Source organism: Culex pipiens, chromosome 2 (assembly GCF_016801865.2).
Source record: "Culex pipiens pallens isolate TS chromosome 2, TS_CPP_V2, whole genome shotgun sequence".
Lineage (NCBI taxonomy): Eukaryota > Metazoa > Arthropoda > Insecta > Diptera > Culicidae > Culex > Culex pipiens.
The window spans coordinates 10,858,113-10,872,598 of record NC_068938.1 but is presented as its reverse complement, the minus strand read 5'-3'; the positions used below and the strand labels follow the sequence as shown (position 1 = coordinate 10,872,598).

The 14,486-nt window shown below is 38.1% G+C and overlaps 1 protein-coding gene across 1 annotated transcript in view; it reads left to right on the top strand.

Annotated features, from left to right (window-relative positions):
- The first annotated feature begins 807 nt into the window (after positions 1–807).
- The window catches only part of LOC120423992 (electrogenic sodium bicarbonate cotransporter 1), an 86,325-nt gene continuing 72,646 nt past the window's right edge, over positions 808–14,486 (top strand). The window contains exons 1-2 of the mRNA XM_039587992.1: positions 808–1,209; positions 9,223–9,733. The gene's annotated coding sequence lies outside the window, so the exon portion shown is untranslated. The remainder of the gene's footprint in view (positions 1,210–9,222; positions 9,734–14,486) is intronic.

Genomic DNA, 14,486 nt, shown 5'->3' with positions numbered 1-14,486 from the left:
GCCAACAGCGGGGACGATCGATATCAAAGGCAGATAGTAGGAAAGACTTTTGCGTTTTTGGGAAATTTCTAGAAGAGCCTGATATTTTGTGGTTGATTGTTGATTGTTGATTGTTGATTGTTGATTGTTGATTGTTGATTGTTGATTGTTGATTGTTGATTGTTGATTGTTGATTGTTGATTGTTGATTGTTGATTGTTGATTGTTGATTGTTGATTGTTGATTGTTGATTGTTGATTGTTGATTGTTGATTGTTGATTGTTGATTGTTGATTGTTGATTGTTGATTGTTGATTGTTGATTGTTGATTGTTGATTGTTGATTGTTGATTGTTGATTGTTGATTGTTGATTGTTGATTGTTGATTGTTGATTGTTGATTGTTGATTGTTGATTGTTGATTGTTGGTTGTTGATTGTTGATTGTTGATTGTTGATTGTTGATTGTTGATTGTTGATTGTTAATTGTTGATTGTTGATTGTTGACTGTTGATTGTTAGTTTATTGTTTTATGTGAAGTTTTTCAGTTTTCTTCTTTCTTTTATAATAGTCACCCTAACAAACATTGCGCCCCACTAAACATGTGTCAATATATGCTCTGGGGAGACACAGACAAACCCACACGCACAGAAATTCGCAAACATTCATCACAGAGAGAAGTCAGAGAGCGCGAGAGCAAAGTGCCCCCAACATAAACGCGCGAGAGAGAGTCAATTTTTCCCTTCTCCAAAATAGAATCTCCACCACCGACTCTTAGGTTCTAGCGGGCTGTTTTCCACAGTGTCACTTTATTGTGTTTTTTCATTCGCTATCTAGTGCCACGGTTTTCCGTTCGCTGCTCCGTCGTGGTCGAAGGTGTGTGAAAATCTCTGAAAGGAGACAATCTGTGTAGTAGCTTTTCCGTGGCAAAAAAAACTCTGAACGATAACAAGTGTATTTTCTTTGCATTTTTATTTATTCAAAATTCCATGAAAACCTGGAGGGCAGATCTTATCGCACGAGGAAAAGAATAGAAAATGCTTATTTTATGAAACAAACTTTGTGAAAGCTGCCTTCAGCCAGTTATTAAAGTATCAAGTGGATGAAAAACATAACCTTCCGGACTAATGAAAATTTATGTCGGATGAAACTTGGCATTTCCGGAGAAGCACCAACAGCAGCTTTTTAGCAAACCCCAAAAAAGAAAAAAAGAACTTCACGTCCTGAAAAGCAAGGTAACAGTTCCACGTTGGAAAAAGTGTCTTTAATTTAATTAACGTGCGCAAATGCCTCCCCCAAACGGGCTCGTCGAAATTTCTCCCCAAGTTCTTGGACTGCGAGTTGGTTCTGCAAGTCACACCAGTTTTTCGGGGTTCCAAGCCTTATTAGGTACGGTAACCAGTGCCATTTACCAGACGAGGCCAATTAGGTGAAGTTGTGTAACGCAAGCACACATTTTTGGTGGGAAAAAATAAGTGCTTCAAGTTTCCTCCGTGTCATGCCATATGCGAGCTAGGGGATTTTTCTTAGAAAGATCTGACACAGCACGGATCAAGCAGAAAATCCTGACCCGAACAGATTGATAACGAAAGGAAAAGCTTGCCCCGCAGGGCAGAGACATACGATGAAAATAGAGCAACCTTTTTCCACGTGAATGGTTGTTACTGTAGACGGAATATTGTAGTATCGATTTGCTGGATCTGAATTTCTGATTCGAAGATATTTTTGAACAGTAGTGAAATAGAAATATAACGAGCTGCTCTAAAAACATACTTTTTTTGACCTTCTTATCATCTGTAAACACTTACACAAAATAATGGAATTTAAAAAAATATTTCTCTGTAATTTCCTTACATCCTGTAAGAATCTGAGCCCTCTCAAAAGGCTCCAATCTGTTACTCTGTAGAGTTTAAGTTAATTTTTAGCCAGTTTCTACTAAACAAAATAAATTTAAGATTCCAAGAAACAAGTCACCCCCATTGAATCTTCCCTTTTAAGAATGAAACCATGGAGGCGCCTGGCTTTTTAGAATGGAACCACGACCTTACCAAGAACTTGTCAGTACCCTTTTTGGAAAAAAACTGGTTTAGTGAGTCCCACTCATTCAGAACATGACAAGGCATCAGCAGAGAAAAGTGACTTTCAAAATGCAAAGTGATTGCAAGTCCAGTCGAGGTCGTTGTTCGATGGTGCCATTTCAAAATACGTGGGCCACAAAACTGAGTATTTTCACACCATTTTGCCTGAATATAAGTATCAGAAATAACTAAAAGCGCACAAAAATGTTCTTCGGCAAGAAAATAGTTAAATTGTAAAGCCTCATCACTCTTAGGCAAAAACAACTCATTTCCGAAACCGTAAATCACTACCGGTGGCACATGTCAAGGCGGTTCCCCAACCAGACCATCAGACCTCGTTGAAGCAGCTGCATTTGCTGATGCACTCTCGACAGCCTTTTTATTTACAATTTATGATGATAACACCACCATCCTCCTCCTCCTGAAACTACTCAGCTCAGCTTTGAGTTCTTATCGCCACACCAGTAGCGCCCAGAGTCTGACGGGATATAGCTTCATTGTTGTCACACTAATTATTTGCTCATTTGTGTGCTATATCAGTTCAGCTTGCCGTTCATTAGACCGGGCGTCTAAGCCGTAGTGGAAAATTCTGGACGGCTTTTCCCGAGCCATTCTTCTACGGGCCCGGTAGGTCTATAATTAGCACGTCACTTTGCAGCTTGATAAGCTCCAGCTGGACGGTGGCCGAGCGAGTTGTTTCGCTTTTTTTTTTTCTTTCATTCAAGCCCGCGGAATGTTGATGGTCTTTCATAATTTGAACCCATTGTTGACTATTTAAGCGGCGGCGCTGGTCGTCGGTAAATGACTAGACTGATGGTCAAGGGCATCAGATATTAAAACTGGAGCACGTTGTAAATGCAGTTGGACTGATGCCAGACCTGAAAACGGCTATCACTCTGTAACGTCATATGAGGCTGCCGTTTAAAGTCAACTGCAATTGGCTACTTCCGGTGGAGTGGATCGATCAATAAAGCGTTCTTTTGCTTTAAAACTACTTCACAATTAAACTTAAAAGGGCATTCATTACTAACAAACAAATACGATGCTGCTCGCCAACGACCATCAGGTTTCAATTTCATCACCACAGATCAATTTCCCGGCACGTCAGATTTAATTTGACACGTGCATCCACTTAAGCTACTGGAACCGTTATAGGATACGTGCGCTGGCATTGAAATCAAACGTAGAATTGAAAAGTTATGATTGAATTGATAAGCTCATTTCAATATCGTTTGATGATAGCTCTGTTTGGGCACGTATTCCTTATTAGTGTTTGAATACTCATAAAAATAGTTTTCTTTTTGGAACAAATTATACAAATCTTGCATTTTAAAATGTTTTGCTTAGCAAATCTAGAAGGTTTTTTTTTTTAATTTTTCCTTCTCTTGCCAAATCCATTGTTAGAATATCCAATTACATCAAAATGAATTATAGTGTAAACCATAGTTGAAAGGAACTCCAAAACTCTATTAGGTTATAAGAAAAACGGAATTGTAAATTGATTATTTACTGACAAAATAAATTGAATTGAAAAAAAAAATGTTTTGCTAAATTTGAACTTTTCGATAGTTGAGCAATATTTTGAGCTCCAACGAATCATTTTATTATTTTCAGTGAAAAGTTTACCTAAAATTTCAGAAAAGGCATCCCACATATTCAATTCAATTCAATTCAGTTTTTATTTTTGAATAAACAAGTTACAATAAGTTCAATTTGTGTACAAAACAGAGTTTTGGAGTTCCTTGCAGCTGTGTGTTACACTAGTCCATGTTGGAGGAATTATTGTTTTGACTATGGGCTTAACAAAAAGTAAGAAAAGTTTCAAAAAACTTACTAGAGTTACTAAGGAAAAAGGATAGGGGAGAAAAGCTTACAACTAGATCACAGTTCAAATTTATCGAGTATAGATGTACTTGATCATTAATTCGCCTAAAGCCATGAATTGTTCCGCCTTGTTACGGCAGGCCTTGAACCGCGTCAGCATCTCACCCGCGAGAGTGAAGAACTCTGGCAGGGTGAAAAGATCTTCGCCAGTTATTTCTTGCTGCGCCGAATCGCCGCAACCGGCAACGACGCTGGCAAAAGATCGTCCCCAGCCAGGAGGAGGCGTTGAATTGTTCGACGGGACCGTACGCTGCCCAGCTGCAGGAACGGTTGTGCTCGTACTGCGGTGAGGAGGGCGGGACGCTGCCGGTTTCTTCTTCCTCTTTTCCTGGTCCTCGATGTATGCTTTCCGTGCGCTGCATCCACGGTAATTGCTGGTATGATTACCTTCGCAGTTGGCGCACTTGATGCGCGGCTTGGTTTGGGCTGCGTCGTCCCCCAAATCCACCTTCCGTGGCAGTGAACACACCTCAGAAAGGTGTGTGCCACCGCATTTCACACAACGCGGCTGGAGGTTGCAGTGTCGCGAGCCGTGGCCGTACTTCTGGCAACGGTGACATTGCGCTGCGTCGTTTGGGTGTTTCGAGTAAAACCGCCAGTTTACCCAAAACCCGTCCAACGTTTTAATCCGCCGCAGGTCCTGGATCTTGACGGTGCCGCGGTTGAAGTACAACAAGTACAGCGTGTGCGTACCTGTCTCTGTTGTCTTGCGCGAGAGCACTTTTATCTCCCGCGGTCGTACTTTCGCATTTTGGAGGTGTTCCTCCAGCTGCGAAATGGGGCGATCCATATACCCACCAAGGATAACCTTCACGGGGACGTCATCAGCATGGTCAAATGTGTAGTGCCTTATGCCATTTGCTTTGAGCGTCGCAATCACATCGGCAAAACTTTTTTTGTCGAGTGTGATCACTTGCACAGCAGTTTTGCCTAGCTTCAAAGAATATTTATTGCCCTCGAGGAGCTCATCAATATCGTCTGCGAGATGGCCCAGACAATAGATAGGCGGCGGCCTTCGTTCTTGCGATCGCGTTTTGTTCTTCTCCTTTGCGCTGGACTCAGGAATGTTGCTATTGTCGTCGTCGTCGTCACTGGTCGTTTCGCCGTCTTCTTCCTCTTCCCCGCTGAGGGGCTCGTACGGGTTGCTGATAATTATTCCACCCGTTGATTTATTGCCGTCGAGTTTCGGCACGTTCACCTGGCTGGAACCGGCGGCGACTCTCCCACGTGTTCTCACGGGGCTACGGGGAGAGAATCCACGTGGGGAGATCCCACGTGGCCGGTATTCCGGGTGCAGGAGGTTTTTGTCGATGACACTGTCGCTCGTTTTAGCGATGGCGGTGGTTTTGGCGATGGTTTGCTTACCACCTTTTTGCACTCGGCCGGCGGAGGAACTTCGCGAATGTTTCGAGGCCGCACTCGAGCTGCCACGGCCCCGGCCGGACTTCGGCATCTCGGGGAGGCAGTTTCGCGGATAAACTGGTAACTCGCGACGTTAAAATCGAAAAAACTTGAGGAGCGTCGAACACCGTGTTGTTGCTGGCTCAAGCGTTGCCAGGGTTCCGTGGCATCCCACATATTCCCAAAATCAACAAACTTCAAATACTGTTGAATTTTTGGTTAATTCTATGCAAGGGCTTCTTTGAGCAATTCCCTATTTTAAAAGTGAAAATCTGGAGTTTTTTTTTTAAACTTTATGGGTGTGTTAGAACCGCCTTGAGTCAGGGGTATTCAAAAACACCCAAAAAGCAAAAAATAAAAATTTGGTTTATAGGACCTTTTCAAAAAAAAACTCTGGAAATGAACACATTTTAACAAATATGAATCACCGAATCGTATTGAAATGGTATTTGAGCAACTCTACGGAATCGGCCGATTTCGACCATTTTTATTTTTTGTATTTTTTGATTTGACTCAAACTTTGTGGGGGCCTTTCCTATGACCAAAGAAGCTATTTTGTGTCATTGGTTCACCTATACAAGTCTCCATACAATTTAGGCAGCTGTCCATAATTTAACACTTTTTTCACAAAAACTCAATTTCCCAAAATAAGTATTTTTTGATTTTCGAGATTTTTGATATGTTTAAGGGGACAAAAACCCGCAACTTTTGAGCCATAGAGAAACACGGTCAAAAAATCTTCCGCCGAGTTATGAATTTTCGAAAAAAATAGTGATTTTTGGGAAAAAAAAAATGGTAGAGAATTGCTCATTTTATATAGTTAAAGCATTTGAAATTATTAAATAAATAAAATGTGACTTTTAGGAGAAATGCCGTGTAGAACAGTGTTCCGAATTAATGGATTACAGAGGTCAATAATTTAATCAAAGTTATCGTATGAAGTTTTCGCCTGCAGGAGATCGATACATCAACCCAAATCACGTAAAATGTCCTGAAATAAAGAATAAATCATTGGGCAATTTTGTATATTCATTGTGGTTTTTTAAATATGGTACGAATTGTTACGATATTGTGGGATGGGAGCATGGTGGAAAAAAGTTGATTTCCATAAAAATTAAATTAGACAAATGGGTCACATATCAAACAGTTTTAAATTATAATAGATTATAAGAAAAAATACGATAAAGCTATATCAACTGATTAAAAATATGTGATAAAAATTTTATCACATATATATTTAATATATGTGATATTTAATATCAATATCAACGTTAAATATTTAGACAATTTTTTCGATTAAGATGGTCAAAAATAATATTTATTTAATTTTTTTTATAGAACTGAATAACAAATAAAATATTATAAATCAAGTAAACCATATAAAATAGTACATTATGTAGATTATTCAGATTTTTTGCTATTCCTTAAAACAATTTTGAACAGGATTTTTTAGTGAAATGTTTGTTTATCTGCTTAAGGTTTGCGTCGGTGTGTTTAGTCTACTCAAAAACCAAAATAGTGTCGAAAAGTATTACGTTTCGATTCTAGTGCTGATAAGTTGAACATTCAGCACCCAAATGAATGCCTTTGCGAATTTTTCAGCACTGTTTTTCGTGATGATAAGTACGCCGTTTTGTCATTTTAGAATGACATATTTTTTAAAAATAAAAGTTTATAGAAAAAAGTATAGAAGATTAAAGCAATGCAACAAAATTGTTTTTGTTTTTCTTTTTCTCTTTGCTGCTACAGTGATTCATAAAATTAGCAAATGGAAATTTTTTTTATCCTGATTATACTATACACAAAAAAAAGCTTATTTTTCTTACATTGTATCATTACAAAGGTTAAAATAATATTGATGAAATAAGTTGTGTGGTAATTGTAAATTAAATTTTAGATTTTTCGCAGCAAAATCAAAAAATATATGATACTTTTGCAGGGCAGACATCAAAATAAAAAAAAATATTTTTTTCTAGCAATAACAAGTTTATTTAATGATTAAACTGTATCTCAAGACATTCTATGCCAGCATCAACATTTCGTCGCCATCGTGCTAACTTGTCGTACGTGCATTTTGGGCCAAATTGAGTTAAGAACGCCGTTTTGTGCAGCTCACAATGCCTCACCTTTTGACCGTCACAGATCCCCAAAATTCGATTTCAATCCTGAGATGTTCAACAAAAACCGAAAAAACTCCGTGCATTTTTGTCTCTTTATATATGAAAGTAGTTTCAATCTTGTCGTGCTATCTTGTCACTCCATGAAAATTGATGTAAGTGCGACAAAAGGCCAAAGGGATTTCAGGCCAGGAAAGTCAGGATGCGTTTGTCGCACGTACAAGCTAGACTACCGTAAACATTTGTAATTATAACTCGGGACTCCAGCAACCAACTTCAACCAAACTTCGGGACAATGCACAGAATGGTAAGCCAAACAAAACGTGTTTGTTATTGTTTACATTGCGAGCTCTCGTTTTTGAATATTCAAGGTCAAACATTAAAACGCGTTTATCTCGGAACGTCAAAATGGCGGGTGCGACAAGATAGCACGACGACGTCGATTTTTTGCAATGATTTTTGAGTGTAGTAAAATGTAATAAACAACAACACGATACAACTTGGAACGTGGAAATGAAAATATAAAATTCCAGCAAAATCATTTTCATTTCTCTTTGAGATTACGAAAAGTGACTCCAAATTAACCAAATTTTGACTAATTTTGCCACCGAGCGCACAGTTGTTACGATTTCCGTTAATTTTTATATTGGCTAGGCTGAAAAACCTGCCCATTTTCTGAATTAAATTTTTATAAAAGGTTAGATTTAGATTTTTTTGTTTAACTCAATAAAGCGCGAATACAAAAAAAAATCTAAAATGCCTCAACTTCAAATATTCTTCAGCATTGTTTAAAAATCAATTTCGCTAATCCAAAGTAACAAGATGTCAAGAGATGGACCCCAGATTATTCTTTCTGTGTAGCATCTTCAAAAGCATGTCAAAACGATTCAACATAACACCCACTCACAAACCCCCGGGTTCCAATTGAAGCCTGGTACTTGAACATCAAATCTCACACCACCACGACCGTAATGGGATTCTATCATTGTTTCAATTGCCGAAATTTATCATTCCGATGTGGCAGTCAACACACGACACCACTGAAGCCTGTGTTAGCATACTGAATCAAAATTTCAACCTTTTTGACTTGGTACAAATAAAAATCTTGGCCCGCTAACAGACTTTGCTGGCAGCCACTTTAGCATAATCAGCCGGTTACTATCACTTTGGCCAGATCGTCACGTTCCGGTTGTCTGCCTTGGTTTAGCGTTCTTCCTCTCGCACAGTCAGTGTCATCTTCACCGCGGTGACACCACACTAAAGTAACGCAACCGATGACAGTCAACCTTTTGGAGTTTTCTTGGAAGTAGCAAATGAATTTCTCCCCTCCCACCCATAAAGAGATGAACAAAGCATTTTCCGGCGAAATCCAATAAACACTCGCTGTTAATCTATTTTCATTCCATTAAGGTGGCATCCCATCTGATGATATTTTCGCTCGTCGAATCAAATAAAGAATTTTGATCGATGCTCAATTTCCGTGAACCAAGCGTCTCCGTCATCCACAAAAAGTTGGCGCGTGGCCACTTTGCCACGACCAGCTAAGTATCGACGAGGTGTTTATCCCAGTGCTGGATGCTGGGGGCCTGTCCGAACACTTGATGTCGAAAAGAGACGCGAGAGGGAGAGATTTTCGCGACTCCCACGAAAAATGCTGCTTTTCTCGTTCACGGTTTTGTTTTTCCTTCGTCGACCAAGATTAAAGGCACTCTTTTCCGGGTTGGCAGTGAATTTCCCAACTCATTTAGCAGCTTCCTTTTATCCACAGTATCGTCGCGTGCGAGTTCATGAAAGCTGGAGTCTTCTGAAAAAAACAAACAAGGAAAATCGTGAAAAGTAATCGTAAATTTTTCGCAGCATCGCAATAACAACATCATTTTGTGTCCACATAATAAAACAGTGCTTTTCGCCGTATGTGAGTGCATGTGTGCGTGTCCAAGCCGTCATCAGTTGCTTTTCCAGCGCGAAGAAAGTAAATAAAAGTGAAAATAAACAGAAAATATTTCATCCGGACGCGACGCGCAAACAGTGCAGTGCTTCCACCACCGGAAAATTAAAAAAAAGTATTGTGAGTTGCAAGCAAAAACGACGACAAATCTTTGAACTGCTCCGCAGTAACGACGAGTGAACGACCTGAAAAAGTTGCGGATTACTTGTCCTTTTGGATTGAAACAGATGTTTGCAAATAGGCTTCCACCGCCAGGAGTTTGAACCCAAAGGCAGCAAGGTTAGGCCAAAGTCAACCAGCGAAAACGATTACATCCGGAGCATTTTGAAAGGTAAGTTACAAAAAAAGTACAACTTTTTCGACCCCAACAAATTTCCAGGCGTCCAATATACAGAGCGCAAATTAATTAGACGTGATGAAAATTCACCAAGCATACCAGAGCAGCATCCTTTTACGAACCGAAAAGGGGTGACATTAACAAAATTGAAAGACACCTGAACCGAAGACCCGGTTTCCCGGACGAAAAACCGGAAACCGGTGGCTCATTAGACGTGCCATTTTGTGCCGAAAAGTTCAGGATGGGTGGAGCACGTTCGATGGTACACAAGGCTGCGGTGTTTTTAGTATTCCTGGCATGGAGTGCACCATCTATAGATAAAAAAGGACTAACTAGCAAAATGGATCATGTGTTACCGTTTAAAAGGGAGACAGTGGGATAGGTTCAGGATTATCAGTGATTTTCCAACAGGAACTTAATGTTTAGGTCAGGGCTGTGGAATCGGAGTCGGAGTTGCTAAATTTTCAATAGCTGGTGTTGGAATTGGAGACGGAGTCCCTCCAAAAGCTTCTCGACTCAACAGCACCAGTTTAGACAACACTTATAAAAGGTTTAAGAGATTCTTGAAATATTTTAAAACAATTTGATAAATCGTTCATCAAATGTCATTGAACACCAAATTAAATTTCTTGAACATAAATCTATTCAAACTTTTTAAAATTTAAGAACCTTTGATGCTTGTAAATTATCAAAATTACATCATTTTCAAAATTAACTCACTTAATCATTGTTTGAAAAGAAGATTTTGTGATTCTTTGATTAACATTTTATTTATGATACATATTCCAATAAATTAATCTGTACCTGTAACGTTCATTTCGACAAAAAATAAACGATTCTACATCAAAACATCATTTAATTCCTTCATAAAATTTCTTATAAAATCCCAAAATCTTCCCCAATCGATTTTATAGCACTTTCAAGCTATTATTTCCATGTAAGCATGAATTTTAGGTTAAAACAGTCATTTTTTTGTACATATATGTAGTGTCCATTTCACATAAAGAATCAAAAGGGTTAAAAATAGTAAAAAACATCAATACTCCTTAATGAAATTTTCAAAGGATTCCGAATATGACAAAATTGAGACCAAAAAGTGCCGCTATGGAAGCCTACCGGGCAAAAACTAACGTTGTAAAATGTTTGTTATAGAAAAATCGAAAAACTATTAGAAAAACCACGATTGGCCAAAAAGTTGATTCCGTAGGCTTATAGTCCATGAAATTTCCTAACTTTCGACCTACGGGAGTATGGGTGTTGGAGGCTGTTGCAAAAAGATATTAAGGTGTTAAAAAAAATCCATTTTCAACAGTAATTTGCAAAAGCTATGAGAAAAAGTCAAACCAATCCTGGATGTCTATAGGGTAGGTTAGTCATCAATGAGACACTTTTGGTTTTCAACTTTCAACGATTTTTCTAATTTTTTCATCAGCATGTTTTAATGAGCTTTTTATTGCATTTTTTTTCTTTTAGTGTGTTCTAACATTGACCAAAATATGAGATCGATCCGACATCTACAGCCAGAGTTATTCAACTGTCTCAATGTAGACGCACTTGGTAGGAACAATGAGACAGCTGGGGAACAATGAGACACTCTACGAAAATCAATACTTTTCTAGTAAAACATCATGTTTTTGTAATGTTCCATTACAGGTGACTTGCTTTGAACAATTTAGAGCAATTTTGCCAACATGAAACTTTAATTAACAAAAGTTATACTAAAAAGTATTTAAATTTAGTAAAATCCAATTATTTATACCAAATAACTTTGTATTCTTGGTTAAATGAAGTAAAAACTCTATAAATATGCCAAAAATCACTTTCAATTCATATTTTGAAAGATTTACATGGATTTTGAAATGTTTAATGAAGAAAAATCAAAGTGTCTCATTGTTACCCATGGGCTAAAATGAGTGGGGAACAATGAGACAGCCTTGGATTCTAGGTATATTCTAAATTTTGGTCAACCTAATGAAAGGATATTGTAGCCCAACTCAATCTCTATGGAACGTCGAAAGAAATTTGAAGAAATATTAGTTTTGGTGTAAATGACAGCCTACGAGCGAAAAAGTAATTTTTGTCCAAAATTTACTTTAGGGACCATCCATAAACCACGTGGACACTTTTTTCGAAATCTCAACCCCCCCCCCCCCTTCTTGGACAATTGTCCATACAAAAAAAACTTTTTTGTATGGAGCGTGAACAATCGCCATACCCCCCCCCCCCCCCTAAAGTGTCCACGTTGTTTATGGATGGTCCCTTAACACCATAGAATCAAACATTTATGAATAACTTTTCAAGGGAGCGTCCATAACCAAAGCCACTATTATAGCAGACGTTTATCCAGTAGATACACCTTTCCCCCAAATATGAGCCTGATTGGTTGAAACTACGACTTGTGAGAGCCATTTTATCATTGTTCCCCGTGTCTCATTGATGACTACTCTACCCTAGCCCATTTTGAAGTGCTTCAAAAGACCATTCGAATGCATCTACGAGAGTTGGAATTGATGAAGTTTTACGGAAATGCGAGCAATTTTAAGTTTTTTTTTGTGTATTTGACCTCAAAGCCCGTTTTACCCCACTTCCCTTTGTCGTAGAGGGCTCATATTTGGCATGAGTTCATCTCATGTATAGACAAACAAACGATGAAAGTTTCATCCAAAACGGAGCACTTCGATACGACCTGTTACACATTGGTGAAAAACTCGCTCTTAAAAAGTAATATTTTTTTCCTTCATTTTTAAGAGGTTACATACATGTAAATCAGATATCGTCACACAGATAATCCTTTTTTTAATCTGTTTTCAAAGCATTAAATTATATTTTTTCAACCGCTGAAAAAATGATGGCATTTAGTCGTGCCATTTCTGAGATATACCTATTTGAGTTGGCCGTTTAATGAAACGGATGCCACGATATTTAATCATGGCTTTGACCAAATTAGCTCAAATTCTTGGTGCAAACTCCCCGTGTGCATGACAAATGCCGATTTTGAAAAAGTTGCTATAAAAAAATAAAAAAATATTTTCATATAAAAAATGGATATTATTCGATGTTTTTTTTTATTTTTATAGGGCTTTATCATGCACACGAAACATATCTTGAGAATCTTGAAACAAGTTTTTTTTTAAATGCTAACTTTAAATAGAATTATCTTAGAAGTGGTAAGACCAAATGTCTTCAAATTTGGTTTTTAAGCAGTGGAAAATGTATACTTTGATGCCCTGAAAATAAATTGAAAAATACCGGTGTGCTCATATAAAACCTTCGAAATTTGTTGTTCGATTCATATGTATGTAACCCCTTAGGAAGAGAATTATAATACTATTCCTCCATACAAATAATCAAATTTATAAATATTTTTGGCATAACTACAACCAATCAAAATAAGTTGATTTGAAAACTCTGTTTCAGGGCAAAACATCTCTTACAAATTCAGCATGATTCAAAACCGTTCGATTGAATTTGTATCATGTTTTGAAAATTTCAACAAAGCAAGCTTTCAAAGTCACTCTGGTTTCGCTAATCGAGTTTTCTTCGGTATAAACTTAAAATATCTTTGAAATTAATAAGATGTGTATGAATCATCGTTAATCTTTAAAATAATCTTTTAAACAAATGTTTTTTTTCTGATGTATACTGTCACAATAGGACATTTATAAACATTATTTAAAAAGCAAAATTTTTTTGCAGCAAATATTGCCATTCAAATAAAATAAAATCCACGATTTTTTCACAATCAGCATTCATATTTCAACAACGGAAAAGTTCCCCCATTACCCAAATTTGCAGCCCAACACCATTTCGTTCGTCACTCACGCCAGGCAAACGAGCGTAGGAAAATAAATAAAGTTGATGGAAAAGTTTTGCGCAGAATTTGCCCACCCTCTCTCTCTCTCTCATCAGATCAGAGAGAATCGACGGATCCCATGACGGTAATGAATATAACCAGCCAGACGGACGGACGGATCGACTCTTACGGTTGATTTGCACTGGAGCAAAGTGAGCAGCCTCCCACTGCGACCGGTTTTATTCATATGAATTACCCGAGGCATAGGAAAATTTTACCAAAACGTTCCCCGAATGTCGGAATAATGTGTTGATGTAGACAAAAAAAAGGTGCAAAAGTTTCACCTTGTGGATGATTGGGGGGTCAAGTGGTGGACAAAAAAAGGATCACTAAATTTGGGAAGATTTTTTCTTCTGGGAAGGTGAATTTTTCGTAAAGTTGCACACCAATAAAGTTGTCTTTTCAGGCTTGAAATTGTAATTGAGCGATTCCCTGCAATAAACTAGTATATTTTCATTATCCGACCTGTCGCGTCGGAAAGGTATAATCTGGGGTGACACATTAATCAGAGTGGGGCAGAGCTGCGTGACTATCGTGACTGGGAGGCGTTACCCCGGCGTCGTTGTGGCAACAGCACATTTGCCAAAGTTTGACGTTTGATTGAGGCGTCATTTTTATGGATATTACTTAGAGTTATTTAATTTCTGTCCGGTACTCAATCAAGCTAAACTGCTAATGCTGCTCCAGTTGATCAGCTGTGGTAGTAAATAACCTCTAAGAAATTTAATTATACACTTTCAAACGTTCAATCATCGTGCTGTAATGAAAATTCCTTCGTTTTTCGAAAAACACTCAGTAATCACTCAGTAATGCCCAGTTTAAAACTCGCTCCTTTTAAGAGTCGATTAATGAAATCTATAATCACCATAATCAACCAAGACTGCTTGACACAGT